This window comes from Topomyia yanbarensis, chromosome 2, assembly GCF_030247195.1.
Source record: "Topomyia yanbarensis strain Yona2022 chromosome 2, ASM3024719v1, whole genome shotgun sequence".
Lineage (NCBI taxonomy): Eukaryota > Metazoa > Arthropoda > Insecta > Diptera > Culicidae > Topomyia > Topomyia yanbarensis.
In genome coordinates, this window is record NC_080671.1 from 307,270,133 (window position 1) to 307,292,485 (window position 22,353).

Genomic DNA, 22,353 nt, shown 5'->3' on the forward strand with positions numbered 1-22,353 from the left:
CTCATTTTGCATTAATTTGAATTTCTCCACTTCTCTAATCAAGGTGTAGTTTGAGTATTTGACAAGTTTCTTTGCAATGCTCGATAGACTAAATGCAAGAATAAATACGTCTGTATAGTTGAAATGTGAAACAGGTTCTCATATATCGACCCGATCCCCACAAATGAGACGAATGGGTGATGTCAGAGACAAACCGAAAGGCAGATGAAAACACTGGGGTATTAATACGAATGCTGCAATTTAATAATCTTCTGAACTGCACATTAAAGCATAGGAGTTCCACATTGAAAAACAGAAAAACGCTGCTCAAGATTCACATTTTTTTAACCTTTATGGTTACCTTGTTTTGGTATTTTTTTCGATATTTTCTTAACAAACCTGATAATCTTATATGCGCATTGTGATTCAGTGGTGATACAGAATACAATGTATGTATGGCTAATGTATTTAAAATTACACTAGAATTCAGTCTAACAACTTTTTGATCACATGTCATAACAAGAAAACATTTTTATTTTTTATGATTATTTCATGGAAATTGTAGAAATCTGATTAACAAAATGTTTGTAAAGCACTGCACTGTATTTAATTCTGTTTAAGATTTACTTTTGCATTTATGGACGGCGCACACTAGTTTTGGTATTCTTCGTGATACTTTTTTCAGCAAAGCTTAGTGTAGATCAGCGGTTTACAACTGGGGGTGAATTAGCCTATTGTGGGGGGTGAATTATGCAGGATAAATTGTTATCCTAATATTCCCGTCGGATATGTGTTTTCATATATTGGTACAGTGTGTCAAGAATTGAGTTCCTTACTGAAAGTTTTTATGAATAGATTTTTAATTGGAAATTTATGGTTTCCATTCAAATGAAGATCAATTTTTTCTAACAGTGTAATGATGGTAAACAATTTTTATAAAGGGGTACATCATGGGGATCAATATTCGAAAAGGGGTAAATGGAACGAAAAAGGTTGAAAACCACTGGTGTAGATTATGTATTGTAAATATAAATTGATCTACAATATAAACCGTTTTCTGACAAAAATATCGACAGTGCGAATCGAAGTCTACGAGCAACAATGGGGGATACTCGATTTGCCCTGTAATGATTGTTAGTATTCTTTTAACAAACAGCTTAATTTTGGTAGTCCGACATCTGTAGCAATTTTTACATATTAAAGCTTTAATAATAATTAACCATCATTGCTATTCTTCATGTTTGCCTAAACGGAAATGTACATCTCTGTTTGTAAAGAACTCCGATTATACAAGTTGTTTTCCTCGAACCTATGTTTATTTCAAATAGCCACCGGAAAGTGGTAGAAAAATACTTCCTCGTAGGAACCCTGCAGCATTTTTCTTAGTTCCTTCGAGTGGGACCACGCGTTTCGCATATAACTTTAACCAAAGTCAAATAGAAAGAGAGAGAGAGAGAGAGAGAGAGAGAGAGAGAGAGAGAGAGAGAGAGAGAGAGAGAGAGAGAGAGAGAGAGAGAGAGATAGAGAAAGTAAAAACAAATTATCACGCCAGCTCTCACCCGATATTCGGTGCATGCTCTGAATATTGCATGAGTAATGGGACAAACATAACTCAGTGCTAGTGGATATAGCCACAGTACAACCGGTCAAACTACACATCGGCTGTGTCCTTCCTTTGTCGAACCGATGACGATGTGTTATTTAGCTAAGTCACGTTTTTTGTTTGCTGGCGATATTTATCTATTTTCCCATTAGTTGCACTCGTAGCTCTACCAAACTTTGTCCTGATCCCGAATGCGTTTCTCACCCTAGATGGGGGAACGTGTGGTTCATTTACTTCGACACTGTGCACATCTCGTATGAAAGCACGTTCGTGCATTATATCTTTGATAGAAACACCGAGTTGAGCTAACAAGTTACACAGCTTCGCCGAATCCCCGGGTCCATCGCTGACCCGTACAGTAAATCTGCGAATGCGAACGATATCATTAATGTAAACCTCCCCTTATCCAGGGCCCTACATGCTGTGGCAGAAGGGGGAAAACCGACTATCGTCGAGTTACCTTTCCAGGCGACCTTCTGCGGCCATGCCGCGTTCGAAACAACGACCAAACATTGTAGTGTCAATGTTTCTACCACACACCAGCAGAACAACTCTGTTTGGATGAAATAAAAGAGTTTAATTGCTGACCCGAGCTGGGGAACACTTTTTGATAACGAGAAAAATAATTGCAACCTCTTTCCTTTGAATTCATCCAAATGACCAGCGAGTATGGCTACCAATCGCGCTGCACTGACACCCTCTACTACACACTTTTACAGCTGGACCAGTCGCAAAATGACCAGGGCGATCCACTCCCTTTTCACCACAATCATCTTATCCTGCAGTGGAGCTGCGGTGGCGAATGCATTGTAGCCGACCTGCGGCACTGCCAAACCATCGGCCAGCGTTTCCTTGTTTGGAACATACACGGGAGCTTTGTTTTCCAGCGCTTTTGTGAAGCTTGGACACTTTTCCGATTCTACACCCTAAAATTATGAACATTCGTGATTCAGTCACCAGAGAAAACCATCACAGTCATCCAACGGAAGCTCACAACGATTTTGGTTTGGGGGCTTAAGTTTTTGATGGCTGTTGCAATGCCGGCAATAAGTTCACCACCATCGACTGGCACAACGACAGCATCGATGTCGCTCACTTGCTCAACGATCTCCAGACCCTATGGTGCCCTGGCCGGCCATGATGTGTGGATGGTCATAACCGTTGATGGACGTCAGTCCGCTTTCGTGAGCCATTTTCAGTGCTACACGGAAAACCGATTCATCACAATTTCAACTAAAATATTAGTTAAGTTTTTGGTTTCGTCTAGTTAATATTTGGGCGAACTAAGTTTTTGTTGAAAACAATAATCCAACAATAATCCAACAATTGCATATGCCGTTACACTAACTTTTCAGTCAAGATACAAACGACTGGAAATCAACTAATCTCATTGTTGAATTAAACTGCTTCATCGTAAAATACAACATAGGATATTTCAAACATTATGTTTCACCTACCGACGGATGAAGGTATGGAATTAAATTGTTGAAATACTCCGTATGCCAGTAATTCACACGTAAATATAATATAGAGTTATGTTTCTCATAATGTTATCTTTTTATAAACTGCACTCTTAAATAAGACGAAATAGCCAAAGGTAATTAAGGATTGTTGGTTATTAATTGATGATTTCAATTTTAGATGAAAGGTATAATTTTTATTTCTTTTCTTTTTAGTCAGCCAGCACTACAAAAAAAACTTCATGCTTATTTCGCATATAGTTGGAATCTCAAGAGATTAAAAATAATTATCATATTGCATATTATAATATAATTGACTAAATCCGAAATATAATGATTTTGACAATTTTCGGCAATACTTTCAACTTTCAGTATACATGTATTAAAAAAAATGCCAATCAAAATCATCCCTTTATTGGAATGTTTTAAAGAAAAACTAGGTAAAACCAAAAGGAGGTCAGTTGAATTTTTGTATTGTTTTGTTTACTGGTTCAGGTAGTTGCGCCCAGGCTAAAACAAGCTTTCCAAGCTGAGACAACTACCTACCTGCATAACCGTTAAGCCCAGCATGTATGAACACAGTTGCTGTCGCTACCTTTGATGTATTTCAGTAAGGTGTTGTTGTCATTTCGTATGATGTGCGTCTTGACTACTTTGCTGTCATTTCGTATGATGAACGTCTTGAATCAAAATCAATAATAATTTTCAATAACTATTATTTGAGAATCTCGCAAAATTAAGAGAAAAATTAGTTACGTTTTTCATTTTTCTGTTGAAATCAGCTAATTAGGAAAACAAGAATTTGTTTTGTTATTTTCTTCATCGAATGGTTTTCAGTGTAGCTTTTTCGCTTCGCCCATGTCAGCACCCTACGAAAATGACACAACAGGGGTAGGTCAGCAATGACTGTTCATTAATAAGTTTGCTGTTAGGTAGACTTCATCAGCTGAAAAGCCGCGGGATAGATTTTTTTTGACTTTTTACCATCAGTTTTCAACCAGCAGGAGGGTGGTTTTCAAACGATACCTTCCGTTGAGGGAATCAGCAACCTTGTGAAATTATACACTTGGTAGAAGAGCGGAGGCAGAATGATAACTTTATTGCTTTTCTAGGGTACTCGTACTCACTTGGACTAGTACATTGGCGTGGTAGAAGCGGCATTTCTGCACTTTCATAAGTGAGGCTTTCAGAGGCATTACAATGGTAACAGGTATTTCCAGCTTCCATCCATGGTAGCTATGGCTCTTTGAATGGAATAAAAAAAGTGTTAACAAGACTTTTTGCTGCTTTCATATGAAGTGTAATAAGCACCCACCGTAAAGGTGTATAAATTTAATCTGTTATATTTATTTTTCGCGTACGTCATGTAGAAAAGCTGTAATTCTGTCAAATAAAAGCATACAGGGTTTTTCACTCATAATTAGGGATCCTTTGAAATAAAATGTGAACCGTTTCAGAGTAATAGAAACTTGAAAGCTTTTTGTCGTCCTAAATGCTTATAACTCATCAAAACTCTGTAAATATTTAATAGATAAATTTTTACAAGAAAATTACCGTGCAGTTAGTGATGACATAAATTAGAAACGCACATCATAGTGGGCCGTTCACGAAAATTAATAAACTGTTGAACTTCTTATATCCAGTGATTCAAAAATCCCTCCTATCAGGGACTATGTAAATGATCTCGAGCAGCAAGTAATGCTGGTCAATATGGTCTGTCCAGCTGAAGCACCCTATCTAAATCCCATCGAGCTTCTTTAGGATGCATCGGATTGTAAAGTCATAAAAGCTTTCTAAAGCTTTTTTGGTAATGTTTAAATATCCCTGTGATATAAATGAAGGAACTCTTAAAAAGCTTTCTGTTTGTACGCCAAGACAGTATATTTTGAGGAAGCTAAAATGTAAATACAAGCTTTTATCAATTCAGAATTAGCCTTCACAGTCAATTTGTGAAATAAAAATGCTATCAAATTTTTTCACTGCATTTTCAAGTTATTCTTATTTATGTGATTTTAATTGAATGGATTTTTAGGATTGGCCCCCTTCATTTTCTCGGAAATAAATCTTTTACGTTTGATATATTTAAAAAAAAATCAGAAGCACAACGTAGTGACAGCTTCAGCCTTAATAGCACTAATTGTCCTAAATAATTTTACATGCACAATATAACAATGACTTTCTATTTTATTAAGCTAAAGACACGAGTTTAACTAGATAATTTGAGTTCTGAAATGCAGTATTTCACATATACACTAACACTACGAAATGATACATGAGCTAATAATACACAACCTAATTAATATCTCTAGGGGAATTGTGGGAAACCCCGACACCCCACAACTTTTCCTAGAAATCAAATTTTTATTCATTTCATAATGATACATTATTATTAGTACGTTTATGTAGAGCATTTGAAGAAAAATTGGATTTACGTTAGTGCACCGAATGTCATAAAAATAAACAAAACATACGACAGCAGCGTTCATACTCCTCTGGGTGTAAAATTTCGTTGGTAGATTTTAAGGTTTTAACCGAACAAAAGCTTTTCAAATCACCCCATTTTTCAGTACCTATTATTATCGGTCTTTCCTATGATCAAATAGGTGCATTGAAGATGAGTTTGAGAAATTCAATATTTTTAATTGCTTTTATAAAAAAATGTGCGCTGGTGGGGTAAAACCGACACCCTTTGGTTAGGGTAAAACCGACACACTGTTAAGATGGTTGTGTTTACTTGTGATTCATTACAAAAGGCTGGGGATTTTTGTGACACTTCACTTACACTATTAGCACACTATAGTAATAGCTGAAATACACAGAAATACTTTTATTGTGTTATTTCTTATAAGTCTCTTTAAAAATCAAAAATTGGAATTTTTGCTTAACTGATTCTATCGAAGCTTTTGCTATTTCTGCAAAAAGCTCATCAAACCGAATTTATAGTGTTCTCTTGGTTTGTCATAGACGAACTTTATCACAATGAGACAATGATATTATGTATACCCTAATAGATCGTTGATGCTCAGAGTCCGAAATATCAAATCTGAAAAAGATAGTTTTACTAAGAAGTGTGTGTGTCACTTATAAGTGAATGAATCCAATTAGCAGAACGTAGAACGCTTGCAAATCTTCTCTTACGAAATAAAATGACACTGGAGGTTGCAATGATGTGCGCAAGGATTATTTGGAAATACTCATATCAATAAATAATCCTATAGCATAAAATACTCTTTTTAGTACTACGCTTTCGAACTTTCTTCCCATCACTACATGATGAAGCAATAAAAAGCACATATTTGCATCATACATACTCACACTTTATTAATCACGTATATATCTATTTTTTTTAAAAAAGATAAAGATTTTAATAAAGTGGAGAGAAAATAAATTAAAGGGGGTGTCGATCTTACCCCTATAGGGTGTCGGTTTTACCCGCAGTGCCTACAAAAAGTCACTTTGTTTTCCAAGTTTTACAACCAATAATTTTTAATGAAATTAATTTTTCGAAGCGCTGAAAAATTTAAGTCTTGTTAAGAATTTTCTGAAGAAGAATTGCGCATTAAAATTATAATTTTATTGGTTTTGTGAAAACTTAGAAAAAGTGTTAAGCTTAAGGTGTCGGTTTTAACCATAATTCCCCTACTGATGCTACGTAATGACATAGTTTCGAACCAAAGACACCACCATCATCACAAAACTTGCCTTATAAATAATCTCGTTGATGACGTGAACGTTCAAGGTTGTGAGTCAGTCAAAGCCAAGTTAAAAATTCATGAATTCCGATGTACACAGGAGCTACACCGTGGTAGAATTCCGAATCAAACAGCTTGCTATCCACACGAACTTTGTTTTATAATTGGCTTCGCTGAAAATGCCGACTGTCTAAGCTGTCGGGGTCAATTGATGTGTGTGTGTGTGTTTTTCAATAGTAAGGTTTAAAAAGCTTCAAAAGCCTGGCTTGTAGTGTGTGGGATTCACGAGTAACGATCGTACCTAACCACTAAAAACAATCCTTACTTTTTACGCCTTTATTCCCCACGGAACTACGTCATCGTATTACTTCGTGGGGGGATCGTTGTACTTTCATCGCACCTCTTTCTTATGCTCTATCTCGGAGACTCACTTGGTTCATGGAATGGCTCGACCTATTAGCATTGATTTAAATCTCAACTCTTCTAGTGCTTCTTGTCTCCATCTATTACGTCGCAGTTTAGCTATCGTCCCCGTGAGCCGTTTAGGTGCTGATTCCTTGAACCATTTAGCTCTTGTTTCGGCGGGTTTAATAAGGCTCGCGGCCTTATAACGATCTACTTGGATAGTCCCCAACCAGTTCGTTGAGCCATTTAGATCTCAGTTTTATCGAGATCAACTCGGATATTATCCTACTCCGACTGAGAGATCCCGGAAAGGAATTTCTCTCGGTACCGGTGTTTGTTTCGTGAGCCAATTAGCTCCCCTTTTCGTCACGATTCTATCGGGTAGTCCACGGCGGCGAATCTACCCTATCGCGAGTTCCCCGGCGGTAAATTGTTCCCGATACCAATGTACCTTTCTCCGGCGGTGGACCTAACCCACTCAACGGGCCAGCCAGTAGGTGCTGAGGTCCATCCAGCGATTCCGGGTCCACTTCCTCTGCAGCTCGGAGAGTATACTCGTAACCACTCTGTTGACAGCGTTCCAGATATGCTCGTCGTGGCACATCTCTTCGACGATATTGTCTACTGTCACATCAGGCATACCCCTACGAACTTCTTTGAACTTAGGGCATTCAAGTATCACGTGTTCCGGTGTCTCTTGCACTCCGGGCAAAGGGGTGACTAAGCATGTCCAAATTGATGCAGGTACTTCCGGAAGCATCCCTGCCTGAACAAAAGCTGCGTCAAATGGAAGTTCACCTCTCCATGTTTCCTATGTACACAAGCAAATACATTTGGGGTAAGTCGATGGGTCCACCTTCCCTTCTAAGCGTTGTCCCACTCTTGCTGCCACTTAGCCAACAAGTCCGCTCGGACCAGTCTCCTTGCATTATGTGCATTTATTCGCTGGTAACATTAGCTCGTAGATATCGCTCTGTACGCACTTGCGACATGAACAGCAATTAGGCAAACCGTGCTTGTCAACTTTGTCCAGCTTCGCTTTGAGTTGTGCGCAGTAGCCCAGGCCGGTACGCCATACCTCAGTATTGAGACACCCGGCCGGAGACGTCTCGTTCTGTCTCTTGCTCCTCTGTGATTCGGCATGATTCTTGCCAATGCGTAAGTTGTCCTCGCAGCCTACTCACACACATAGTCGACATGGCTGTTGTAATTTAATTGATCGTCGACCATCACACCCAGGTGATTCAGCGCACGCATCGATGGGATGGATTGTCTCCCGACGCTGATCTCGAAACGCTATATTTTTTACAGTTGCTGACCAGCACTACCACGATCTTGTGGTGAGCCAGCTGCAACTTGACGTCAGCCATCCAGATTTCCACGATGCCTATTATCTCTGCCGTCAACATCTCCACCTCCTCAAGGGTCTCGCCGGTTATCGTCAGGACAGCATCATATGCGAAGCTGACGATCTCAACTTCCCTGAGCAGTTCCAGTGCTAACATTCCGTTGAATATTACATTCCAGAGCGTGGACGGACTATGGAGCCCTGAGGGACCGTAACCCTAATCGACCTCTGCCACATGTTCGTTTCGTAGACCAGTACTCGGTTCTGGAAGAAACTTTTCAGAATCTTACACAGATAGTTCGGAACCCGTATTCTGTTCAGCGCTACGGCGATGGCCCCCAGCTAGCACTGTTGAACGCTTTCTTCACGTCTATCGTTACCACGGCTCAGTAGCGATTACCCCTTCTCTTTTGCTTCAATGCTTTCTCCGCGCTCGCGATGACTGTGCGGCTGACGACCACCGTCGATATCTCTTTCCAGAACCCGAGCTGCATCTGAGATAGTCCGTTCTCACTTTCGGCATAAGTTGTCAGCCTGTTGAGGATGACCCTTTCCAGGAGCTTACCAAGAGTATCCAGCAGGCATATAGACCGATACGATGCTGAATCTGCTGGTGGTTTCGCTGGGTTTTGGCAGCAATACCAGCTTCTGGATCTTCTGTCTATCCGAGAAATTGCCATCGTCCAGGCATTTCTGTAGGACTATCCTGAACATGTCCGGAAACGCCAGGATCGCAGTCTTCAGTTCCACGTTGAAGATACCGTCCGGTCGGGGAGCTTTCTTCGCTGTCAGCCCTTTTGCCACAATAGCTCCTTATTGTCGCTGGAAATTCGATTGTCACCAGCCTTTCCACCGTCTGCATCAAAGTACAGTTGAGGTGACCATGCGGTTGGGTCGTGCTTCGGGAAAGGACCCTCTACGATAGTTTTCAGTTTGTCGGCGCACATTTCGACTGGCGTCATTTGACTCTTGATCCTGGCCATAACGACACGGTAAGCATTGCCACAGGGGTTCGCGTCTACTTCTCTGCTCAGCTCCTTGTAGTAGATGGACCTGCTTAGTACTATCTCGCGTTTAAAAGCGGCTCGAGCCGGCCGGAATGCTACGTTACACTCTTCGCTAACTGCATCAGATTTTGCTATCTGTACGCGTCTTCTGGCTTTTAGACAAGCAGTCCGGAGGATGCCTATCGCTCCACCAGTACGCTGGACGCCGGTAGTTCCACGGCTCCATTTTCCTCGGCATTGTTACATCACATGCTCTCGCTACTGTTTCCGACAGCTCATCGGCACTCGGAATTGGAGTGACGCTGACGCTGTCAGTATGAAGTGCTCGCCAGTCCTCACTCTCGGTGTTACCGTACAATTTCGCCGTCCCTGTGTGTGTATGTGTTTGTGAGTTAACCTTCCAAATCCCACTGGCCGGCAGTGGTATCATGAAAATAAGTTTTCTGCCTATGGTTTCCCCATGCACACAAGTTGATTTCTGGAAGTAGAAGGTGTTGGCTCTACCGATTTTCCAATGACCCATTTCAGAATGGCAGAGACCGAGCGGTACATTCCGAGGTCATTTTCCCGTCGACAAGCTCCGCTAAATTATAATATGAGTACTAGTTTTATACTAGTATTAATAACAAACTTTCGATTCCTTGCCACGAATAAGTGTGCAATGAATTGACGCGTATGTAGTGCATTATGAAATTTTAATTGATTGTTTCCAAAGACTTACAGTGTATCGCAAATACTCGTAAATATCGAATGAGTTTCATTCGAAGAAAAATAGATCTGCTGGAATAGAACAGGAGTTAGTGCAAATCCAAAATTATTTGCTGCTAGAACTCGAATGGAATTTCTGGCTACTAGCTTAAGCTTGAAACCTCTTTTTATGCGGTTTTTTATTATACAGCATTATTTCGTCCCGCTAAATTTTGATATTTTTTGCTGGCAATTTAAATTTCTGCGCTACTTGTCTATCGAATTAAAGAGGATTTACTGTACTATACCTACTCGCTCCAACTCCGGATAAGTTGAAATCCAGCCGGAAATCATTTAGGAAAGTGTGCTGCTCTGTTTGTTTTTCTATCCTCTCATTACTGTGAACAAGTATCAAATATTTATTTGCAGTAACGTTCCCCTGCATCAACTTTACCCAGAGGCGGCTCCAGAAGCAAATTTGGTTGTGCCTAAGTTTAATGAAAATTAATGTAAAATTTGGCTTGACAATGACGTTTTAAAATAAAATATGTATTGTGCCAACTCATAGGTTATAGTTGAATATTTCGAAGGTGGCAGACGCCCAAAACATCTTCCCTGGACCTGGAACAACAATTCTAGAGGAACAATACGAAAATTAAACCCTAAGGACCTATCTCTTCGCTCACGCTTAACGTTTAAGACAGGCAGCACCAGTAAACTTGGTTCAAAGTTCGGTGAGCGTGAAGATGGCGGCCCCTATAGATATTCTAAAGGCTCACTGAACTGCTTTATCGAAAGACATTTTTTCGGTAGCTAGAAGGTGTAAAGCATAAACGGAAGCAGGTCAACGTTATAGATCAGTGGTTTTCAATCGGGGGTGAATCCAGCGCCCGTGGTGAATTAGGCTATCATAGGGGGTGAATTATGCGGGATAAATGTTAAGCGTCCAAACATTCCCGTCGGATATTTGCCGTATATATTGTTTCAGTGTGTCTAGAATTAATACTGACTGAGAGTTGTCAGAAACAATTTTCTAATTTAAAAAAGTATGGTATTCATCCAATGAGAATTTATTTTGTAAGCAATTTTCAGAAAGGGGTACATGCTGCGAACTATTTTTGGGAAAGGGGTACATGGAGCGAAAAAGGTTGAAAACCACTGTTCTAGAGCGAATAAATACACTTTATTCGTTAACAATTTCCAAATAACGTACTGAGATTGAAAAAAAAATCTAGCCTTATAAGCATAGGCGTGCGCAGCCTTTTCCATTGGTGGGGGGGGGGCTAACGGCTTAAAAACATTCATTTATAATGAACCTCCATTATCAGGTAGATTTCTGGTAAAGGTTCGATTTCAAAACAGTTATTTTATTTTGTTATTGAATTATATATTGGACGGTACTTTTTGAAACACATGTCAGAATGGAATATTCGATGTACGGCTCACTCTACTTCGTACCACAACGATGATCTCGAATGCGGATTTTTTGAGAAAGTCCGTTACGATTCATACCATATCAGTAGTTCCAATTCACAAATAAATTTGAAGACATGAACTGTTGCTCTATTTTAAAATTATTGGTATCATAATGAGAATATTTTTTATTTATGCGAAAAGCTTTATTTTTACGGTGGCTAAAACACGTTGTATTCTTAAAATTTTTTAGGGAAACATTCACAATTAATTTTGAAATTTTGTCATAAGCTTGCTATTATAATCACGAACAACATTCCAAAATTGAAGATTGGTCTGTGATTTGGTTCACGAGATATCATGTTCACTGGAAACGATATCAAAATATTGGCGTTCAAGCACAAAAGCTGCAGTTTCAAGATTTTTCAATAAAAAATCATGCTTTTTTTGCAAGCGTATCAAAAAATGTACTATTTGATATTCTGAAAAATGTTAAAGCAAAAAATAAAAGCTCTATCGTCTACGATTTTAAAAACGCTTACTACGACGGCATCGTTAGCACGCTGTTGGATATAAACTGGGACGAAAATATTAACAATGACGACGGGAACGAAGCAGCGATGACGTTTTCTAGTATTATTAACTAACTTATCGCTCGCCCAGTGGCGTAGTAGCGGGGGGGGGGGGGGTTTGGGGACGAAACCCCCCCCCCCCCCCCGAAATATTTTGGAGAAATTTGAGAAAATTGAATATGTTGAACAAAAAAATGCCTAATATTTTAAATGAAATTCTCAAAGTTTCATTTGCAAAAGTTATCTTGTGAAAATATTTCCTTGTAGTGAAAATTGGCTGCAGACTCGATACCTTCCTTTCGGCACGTTGTGGAGGCTAGCTCAACCGCCGAGGACTATAACGAGTAGATCGCGGCGAAGCGAGGATCTAGGAGCTTAATGGTTCACGAAAGGGATATCGGTACCGAGAGAAATTTCGCCACATTCTGTAGTCCTTGACTGACGGCGAATATGGACTGGAGAGTGTGAGAGAAGTATCCCCATAGAGACCCCCAGGCGATTCGCTACCGCATCGGCCAATGGAACCCTGCTGCAGCACGAAGAAAGACGGGCGGCAAGCTAACGTGGAAGACGAACGCCTTTAACGAAAACCTCTTTGTTGAGTTACTTCGGCGAACAACGGAATCAAGTACGTTGATACGGCTGACGGCTAACAAGAAGGATTGCGACGGCTTGTGACGTTACAATGTCACGAAAACTAGGGCCATGTAGTAGACGGCGTGCAGCTTACTGGTTAAATGAGTAACTCAATACGCTACACGCTGCTTGTCTTAGAGCCAGAAGGCGGGCTCAGAGCGCAAGATCGGAGCGCATCTAGAAGGTAGGGACTCTTTAAAACGGGAGATCAAGCTTAGCAAGCCAATTGCCATAAGTATCTGTGCTGAGAAATAAACGTCAATCCCTGGGGGACGCGTACTGAGTCGTCATGATGAAGACGAGGGTTCGTCGACACCAGTTGAAACATGCCCGGGTAAGCTAAAGATAATCGTTGAGGGTCTCTTCCCGAATCACGATACAAATACCTGGTCACCGACACCGTACGGCGAAGAAGAAGGAGGTAACACAGTCGAGTGGCAAGTGACTAACGACGAGCTCAAAGACACGTCGATGTGACTAAAATCAAAGAAAACCCCCGGTCCGGATGGAATACCAACCATGGCGGAAGTCACCGGGCCATTCAGCCTCGAATAGACCAATGCGCAGCGTGGCATAAAAGAATGTGGCATCCTGAAGAGCTACTTCCAGAGTAGAGCACTGCTGTACCAGACGAACAAAAGGGCAGAAGGCGATGCGAGTCGCAGCGGGCGTTACTCAGGGCTCCATTCTCTGTCCAACATTTTGGAATGGGATGCACTGATAATATACATTCGTGAATATAATGAATCATGTAATGCACGAATTCATGCGTCGTTTTCTGCAACGAAGTATTTTCGTGCCCTGTAAATAGTAAGTTTCGTTCATTTTATGAATAAGAATGGCCGTATGGTGAACGAAAGCTTTCGTAAATTTTACACATTTAATGTATGTACACTGCACGAATGTTATCGTTGATAACGACATTATTTTTCGTGAATGAAATGAAATGTTTTTTTATTTTAATAAACGTTTGTGTATATTACGAACGATTTCGTTGGTCGCACGAAATTTTTTCGTTTATCTTAGAAGTTTTCGTATTTATTAGCCTCTTATTGTTTTTTTGGGATCGATGTTTGACAAAATCGTTTTTTTATTTAAAAAAATCGATGTTGCCAAATCGATTTTATTGTGGTACGAAGAAATGGCCGCTTGATGAACGAAAGTTTTCGTAAATTTTACTTATTTAGTTTACATTGCACGAAAGTTATCGACATTATTTTTCGTGAAAGAAAGGAAATGTTTCGTTTATTTAAATAAACGTTTATGTATATTACAAACGATTTCGTTGGTCGCATTCGATCTTTTAGGATCGATGTTTGACAGCACCGATATTGCTCCGGCAGAGAAAAACTCAAAATTGTTCATACAAAATCAACGAGCAGTTCGCGACGGCTCAATCGATTCTGTACTGCTCCAGATTCTGAATCAACTGGAAGCGAAAGAGGTTCAAGGAATCTTCCTGCAACCGGCGGACACGGATACGACTACTAAATAGTCAGACAACAACAATTATCTGACGATTATCAACAATGACTCCATATTTCTTTTTTGACGTGGACTGTTTGATGAATGGTGCTCGTAAATATTATAAAGATATTCGTATATAACAGCGAACGACTCGTTTGCTGAATGAAGCTGTTTCATAATAAGCCAACGAAAGTCATTTCGTAGTTTTCACGAAAAACTCGTAATACAAAATAAAAGAGTTTCGATAAAACTACGAACGGTTCATCATATGTACGAAAAATTCGTATATTTTATGAAAGTTGTTTGTACGAAATTAATTCCTAGCGATTTACGAATATATTCTATTAGTGTGGGGTCTTAACACTGCGGCTGCCCAGGAAAGTGAAAATCGTTGGTTTCGTGGACGATGTGTCAATAACGGTGAGACACTTGAAGAAATGGAGGTGTCGGTGACGGAGACAATAGATGCGATAGAGAGCTGGATGAACGGGTCAGGCTGCAAATAGCTCACTACAAGACGGATTTGTTGTTGGACAGCTACTGCAAAGCGGTTCAGCGGATACAGATCACCATCGAAGAGCATGTGAATGCATCGAAGCGTGCACTGCAGCAATTTGGAGTGATAATCGACGACTGATTGAGCTTAAACAACCACGTAGATTACACATGAGAAATGTCGGGTCTTTATCTAGTGTTTCGTCATCGATACTGCGATATGGGGCTTCTGCTTGGGGTGCGGCGCTGAAAACCAAGTGAAACCGCGAAAAGCTGAACAGGTTTCTTCGACTGCTGGTCGTACGAGTCGCGTTTGCGTACCGGAGGCAGTATGCCTTGACGCCGAGATGATTCCCATCTGCATTACCCTGACGGAGGATGTCAAGTGCTACAATCGATGAAACGTCAGAAACGTGAGGAAGATGATGAGAATCGATTCGATGGTGACGTAGCAGCAGGAATGGGATAATACGGAGAAAGGAAAGTGGACCAACCGGCTCATCCAATCCTGTCGACGTGGGTCAATAGAAAGCACGGAGAGATAACCTTCCACCTGAAACAGCTCCTACCGAGCCACAGATGCTTAAGGAGTATCTTCATCGGTGTGGGTACGCAACGTCAACACTGTGCCGGGAGTGTGAGAACGTCGAGGAGACATCGGAGCGTCTTTGAATGTCCGAGGTTTGAAGTCTTTGAATGTCCGAGCAGAGTCTTTGAATGTCCGAGGTTTGAAGGGACGTGCAGGGAGCTACTTAAAACGGGAGGACCGGACATCAACCCGGATAATGTAGCCTACAGAATTACAAGCGACGTAGGGACGTGGAACGCAGTAAACAGAGATATGATGTAGATCAGTGATTCTCAACCTGGGGTCCGCGGGCCCCTAGGGGGCCGCGAAGTCATTGCTGGGAGTCCGCGAAGATAAATATATTTTCCGAGTGCATATTGAATTTCAAATCTTGTTTCCTAACAAATTGAAAATAACATATTGATAGCATACAAAATTTATGTTTATCTGTGGGGGTCCACAGCAACCCAGTGTGATATCTAAGGGGTCCGTGGTAAGAAAAAGGTTAAGAACCGCTGATGTAGATCGACACCGTCTTACAGCGGAATGGACATCGAACAACGGTTTCGGGAGAGCAATCACCGCCAGGGAACTCTCCGCAGGTATAAGCTAGATCCACCGCCGAGGACTAGTCGAATAGACTGCAACAGAGCAGCGAGTATGAGTCGTCGAAACGCCAGCGAACCGGACGTCACGCTCCATGCGGATTCGCCCGACCGACCACGGCACCCCACCGGTTGTTCCGATAGAAAAATAGCGAAAACCAAAGAAGAATCGATATTGGGAAAACTTTTTTCGCCAGGGAACTCTCCGTTAGCGTAAGCTAGATTCACCGCTGGGGACTAGACTGAGTAGACAGCGACGAGACACCACTAGTCGCGGGTCATCGGCGCACCAGTGCATCAGATACCCTGCTTCACCAGAATCGCCGAACTGACCTCGGCATCTAGCTGATTAGCTCGATCTCGGGAGAACTTCTCTCGCCGGGGAATTCTCTGTCGGAGTAGGTCAGGTCCATCGTCGGGGACTAGACCGAGTTGTTCGCGAACAAGTCGAGGACTGAATGGACCATCAAGGAAGTAGTGCTAAATGGCCCAAGAGGAGAACTAAATGGCTTAAAGGAGTTGCGGTGCTAAATGGCACCGGTTACGGAGTGAAAGGGATCAAGAAGTTGTGGTACTGAAACCAAATAAGAATCGGTATCGGGAGAACTTCTTTCGTCTGGGACCTCTCCGTCAGCTTACAGTCAGATTCACCGCCGGGAACGAGACCGCGTGGACCGCGACGATACACCACCAGTAGCGCCGGGGATCCAGCAAACCGGATGCCCTACTCTACCGGAATCGCCGAACTGACCGCAGCACCTGGCTGGTTGGCTCGAACTTCTCTCGCCGGGGAACTTTTCGTCGGAGTAGGCTAGATCTAGCGTCGAAAACTAGACCGAGTAGTTCGCGAACCAGTCGGAAGCTCAACGAGGGAGTGGTACTGAATGGCACAAGGGAACTGAAGGGCTCAGTAAATTAGACAGTCTGAAGTTTGCCGCCCAGATTGTCCTCGTAGAGGAAGAGCATTTATTCTATACCAACAGCTAGCTTTCCTACCTTGACTACCCAAACCCGTTCCCTGAGTTGTTGGTTTTTGAACATTTTTTTCTCCTGCTCAGAATATTTTTGAACATTTATTCAAATATATAAAAAAATTCATATCCCCCCCCGAAAAATTTTCTTACTACGCCACTGCGCTCGCCATGTGCCAAAACGAATAATTAGTACCGATGAACATCCTCCCTGGCAATCAACCGTCCTTAGACGTTTAAAATCTGCAAAACGAGCTGCATTTAAAAAATTCTCGAAGCATAAGACACTTGCATTACGAAATCACTACTTTCAACTCAACCACGAATACAAACAGCAAAGCAGACGCGCCTTTTTTAGACACCAGCGAAACGTCGAGCGTCAACTGAAATCCAAGCCCAAGTCGTTTTGGAAGTATGTTGACGAGCAGCGAAAAGAATTCGGTTTGCCATCTTGTATGTCGTTTAATGGAGTTTTAGGCACCGACACTAAGGAAATTTGCCAACTGTTCTCCGACAAATTTTCAAGCGTTTTTTTCAATGAGCACCTACCACCACAAGTCGCTGCCGCCGCTAAGGACGAACCATCAACCGAATTTGTGGCGATAATGCTGCCATTCTTGCAGCAAATGCCAAACTGAAAGCATCTTGTTTCCGGGTCCAGATGGTGTTCCCTCGATTTTTGTCAAAAAGTGCATCAACGGGCTTCTTGAACCACTTCGGCGAGTCTTCGAGCTATCACTCACTACTGGTACATTCCCTTCCTGCTGGAAAGCAGCGCACATGTTTCCAGTTCATAAGAAAGGAAACAAATCGAACATTGACAATTATCGGGGAATCTCGTGTTTAAGTGCTGTATCAAAACTGTTTGAGCTGGTTGTGTTAGATCCTATTTTATTTCACTGCAAACAGTGCATTGCAGATGACCAACACGGTTTCATGCCTAAACGATCGACAACGACAAACCTGCTCTCGTTCACAACATATGTAATGGATGGATTCGCTGACGGATTGCAAACTATGCTATTTACATGGATATATCTGCGGCCTTCGACAAAATCAACCATGATATCGCAATAGCGAAGCTGAACAAACTCAGCATTCATGGACAACTTCTGCGCTGGTTTCGTTCCTACCTCGATGGAAGGCAACTCCAAATCAGCATTAAGGACTGTCTATCTGCACCATTCTTCGCTACATCCGGCATCCCACAATGCAGCCATCTCGGTCCAGTAATATTCCTGCTCTACTTTAATGACGTCAATTTCACATTACAAGGACCCCGCCTTTCTTTCGCCGATGACAAGAAAATTTTTCAACAAATACGGGATAAAACCGATGCTGAGCTTCTTCAAAGAGAACTGGACAGCTTTAGTACGTGGTGTGATCTAAACAGAATGGTTTTAAACCCGAGCAAATGCTCAATTGTTACGTTCACGCGGAAACGCCAACCGACTCAGTTTAACGACCATTTCTTCGGCTCGAGCATTCCAAGACACTCTCATATCAAAGGTCTCGGAGTCATCATGGATTCGGCACTAACGTTCAAACCACATACGTCATACATCATGGATAAGGCATCACGACAGCTTGGGTTCATCTTCCGAATAGCGAAAAACTTCAGGGACGTATATTGTCTTAAATCGCTTTACTGCGCGTTGGTTCGCTCATCGTTAGAATATTGTTCAGCTGTTTGGAATCCGTACTACCAGAACGGGATTGACAAAGTCGAGGCTGTCCAACGCAGGTTCGTACGCTTCGCCCTTCGTTATCTCCCATGGCGAAATAGATTTCAGCTGCCGAGCCATGAAAACCGTTGCCAGCTAATACACCTCGACACACTCAGCATTCGGAGGGACTGCTCTCGAGCCCTGTTCGTCTCGGACTTACTCTCTTCCAGAGTGGAATGCCCTACGATCCTCGGACGTCTGGATCTTCAAGCCCGCGAGCTCTACGTAATAACTCTCTTCTGCGAGTTCCGTTCAGGAGAACTAACTATGGGCGCCAGGGCGCTGTTACCGGACTCCAACGAATTTTTAACAGTGTGGCGACGGCCTTTGACTTCAACCGGACGCGGAATGCGATAAAAGCGAAAATGTTGGCAGTTTTAAAGTGTAATTAGTTTAAGCAACCACCATTGGGGCCAAGGGGCCTGTTGGTGAAGGTAATAAACATAAACATAAACATAAACTAAAACTTCTGAGCAACTCCGAGAATCAAGTAGAAAATGGAAAATTTTCTTTCTGTAGAAAAACATTTAATAACACTTTTCGAGGTTTTTTGTGTGGTCCAAAATGCGTTTAGAAAACATATTTAGGAAAGAAATCAATTTTTTTTCGTAAACCTATGCTATTTATAGCGACTGGGTATTTGAGCCACTTTCCAGGGAGCCACTTTCCAGTCTCGCTCCACACACATATTTTCCTCAATTGCATACCTCCGGTGACAGCAACTCTTTACCTAAAAGTCGACGACGCCTTATAGGTTGTCTACTAATCACTTTAACGAGTCTCCTCTACATGCCCAAAACTGAATATTATTTTAAACTGTCTCTAACATGCTAGTCCATAATTATCAAGCCTTATGCGCCCCTGTCGTGATCGTCCTTTTCAGCGGCTTTCAGCTCACTACACTGTTCTAACATATAACCAGTGCGAGCAATAAGCTCCTGGTCTGATTTTTCTCATCTGTTGCTCGTTGGCAATCCACATCGAACCAGTTTCCTCGTGTGTTATCCGATAGACATGTGACTGCTGAGCTGATCACCCCCTATGAACTTGCTCCTACGTTGTGATCAGGCAATCTCTTATTGATCGTTCCCCAAAACCTTTTGTCCTAAAGGCGGAATTATATGTCTCATGCTTTCCATGAAATAAGATATTTAAACATATATGTTTGGTATTTACTATTAAAATAAGATTGCACTTGTAGCGTGCTATAAAACTTCAATTGTTACTTGGGTAGGAACAGGCTTAGAAACTTTTTATCTTCTGCTGGTAGGAATCGTGCTTAGGCAGAGTTACTACGAATTGCTTAAATCTATCATGTTTCACGGCAACAGCAGAGTCGTCCCTCTTTACCATGAGAACCGACAGCTTTCCTATCTGTATATTCCAAATCCTTTCATAACTAATTTTTTAAAACTTTTCCTACTTAGTAATTTCTAGCTAATTTAATGTCGTTAAAATTAAAAGAAAATTGAAGTAGAATAAGTTGTTATCCAAATAAATAACATCTATATAGTTCTTCTAAGACTATATTACTGTTAAATTTTAGAAGAACGTTGAAAGTTTCTCTTGTTCTCGCTTTCCATGTAATACCTCCTGGAATCGCCACATATGCCTTTACCGACTGCATTAATCATTTGCAATAAAAAGTTTATAATTTTTAGTCAAAGCAAAAAATGAAATTGATCACCAACACTCTTGTATTTTTAAGCCGGTAACCGAATCTTTGCTGCAGTTACCGCTTCCTCTTAGCAACCTTATCTTATTATCGATAGAGATTCCTGATTTCAACGAACTTGCGCCAACTAAGATAACATGGCTTGCTTAAACAAAATGATATATGCAGTAAGTTGCCATGTCTTTTCAACATTATAATATTAGGGGGGGGGGCTATAGCCCCTCCTAGCCCCCCTTGCGCACGCCAATGCTTATAAGAGTAAATTAATAGGGCTGGAATATTTCCCAAAGATATAAAAGTATTCATCGACATGGCTAGTACAGTTCCTCAGTAAAAAGCATGTTCTACCGATCGTTTTTCATTTTCTTTTTTTTGCTTTGCTATTCCAGCACCAATCGAAGCAAATGCCATTAGTTATGCATTCAGTCGTTGCACTTTGTCAGTGACATTTCGCCCTTCGCTTGTTTTCCCAACCAAGCTGCGATTTAAGTGGTTTGTATTTTCAATCACAAACAGACAGAGTAAACGAGCAAACGGATGAAACAAATATTGACTACACTTGTACTACTTCCCCTCGAGAGAGCAGCTGTAAGAACAACATGCCATCGAAATTCCAAAACAACTATGTTGTGCTTTTTTGCCCAAACTGAAATGTGGAGTATGTACTCCCAAAAGATAGCATATTTTTCGCGTCTGCAAGGAAGCAATCAGTATCTATGTTTTGTGTGTGAGTACCTGAGCGTGATTCCCTAGGGAGGCCGGAATAACGCCTTTTTTCCTCAGCTCTTCGGACAGCATTATCAACGCGTATCCGGCGCCACGTTCCTTGAAGCTTCCAGTGAATTGCAGAAATTCCTTTTCCAGGTAGATGTCCATATCGATCAATTCCCAAAGATGTGATTTCTAACGAAGGCGATAGAATGGATGGATAAATGTGTAATAAAAATGCCAATTAGCGTTAGATGAAGCACCGTCAATCAAAGCCTCCTCTCTGCGTTCCCTTATTTTGATGGTGGTGGAAAGCTCCACAGGTGAAAGTTTATCTTATACATATTTTCCTACCGGACAGTGAGTATGCTTGATTCCCTGCTTAATTCAAAACGCTGCCGAAGTAACATCTTGGAAAGTAATTATCTGCGGATTATCAGCATTACAGAAAAGATCCGTGAATTCTTGCTCCTCTGAATTATCGGTAGCAGTGTCGGCACTAGTCATTTCAGAAGCATTTTTCTTTTCCTCCGGCATATTTCCCTGTCTCCGTTCTACGGCGTCACTTATTATCACCAAGGCAGCAATCTGGCTGCTGACGGAAACCATTTGAGTCATGTTTTCAGAAGAATCTCGAGCTGAAAATAATGGAATGGATGAGTTGACAAATGACTTTTCGTCCTAATCACCGCGGGCAAATGATGAATGGTTTAAGTTTGCTTATAAATTAGCGATTGTGCTGCATTGTGTTTCCATTAATATCCGATAAATAGGAAACTACACGATCGAAGCAGATGAAATTGTGATACTGAAAGAGGGGGTATAAATTTGCGGCGAGGAGTATAAATTACGAATTATGAAACAATTTTCAAAATCAGTTTTTCTTCTGTTTTGTTGAACTTATTCCAAATTAGTTAAAGCACACTCTGAGCAAGCAAAGGTTCCAATAAGAGAGTCACATAAATTTTAGTTAACAGCTCTTACTCTGCACTGTTAGAACTTCTTAGAGTATGTCAAACATAAAACCTTTCAGGGCCTGAAGTTTCGCGGGTTCTTCTTTCAGTTTTTTTAATTAATTTAAAACTCTTTTTGTTGCTTAGTATATTGTATATAGCCATATATCTAAATGATCCAGGAAATGTTTAACTAAAATATGCTTCATAGAACAGTTCTTCTGCGACCTTAAATCACTACATTCTTGGTGGTATACTTTGATTCAAAGTACTTCATCGATTAGTTGTTTGTATCGATCGCTCCAGTTATTTTTTTTAATATTTGTCGCGATTTGTGCCATTTAATTTTCGTTCATTGCATCAATCAGCTCAGAATTTTATC

The 22,353-nt window shown here is 41.2% G+C and overlaps 1 pseudogene; it reads right to left on the bottom strand.

Moving 5' to 3' along the window:
• Positions 1-1,299: 1,299 nt before the first annotated feature.
• Positions 1,300-21,636, bottom strand: LOC131683509 (L-threonine dehydratase catabolic TdcB-like; annotated as a pseudogene).
• Between the last annotated feature and the right edge of the window lie 717 nt (positions 21,637-22,353).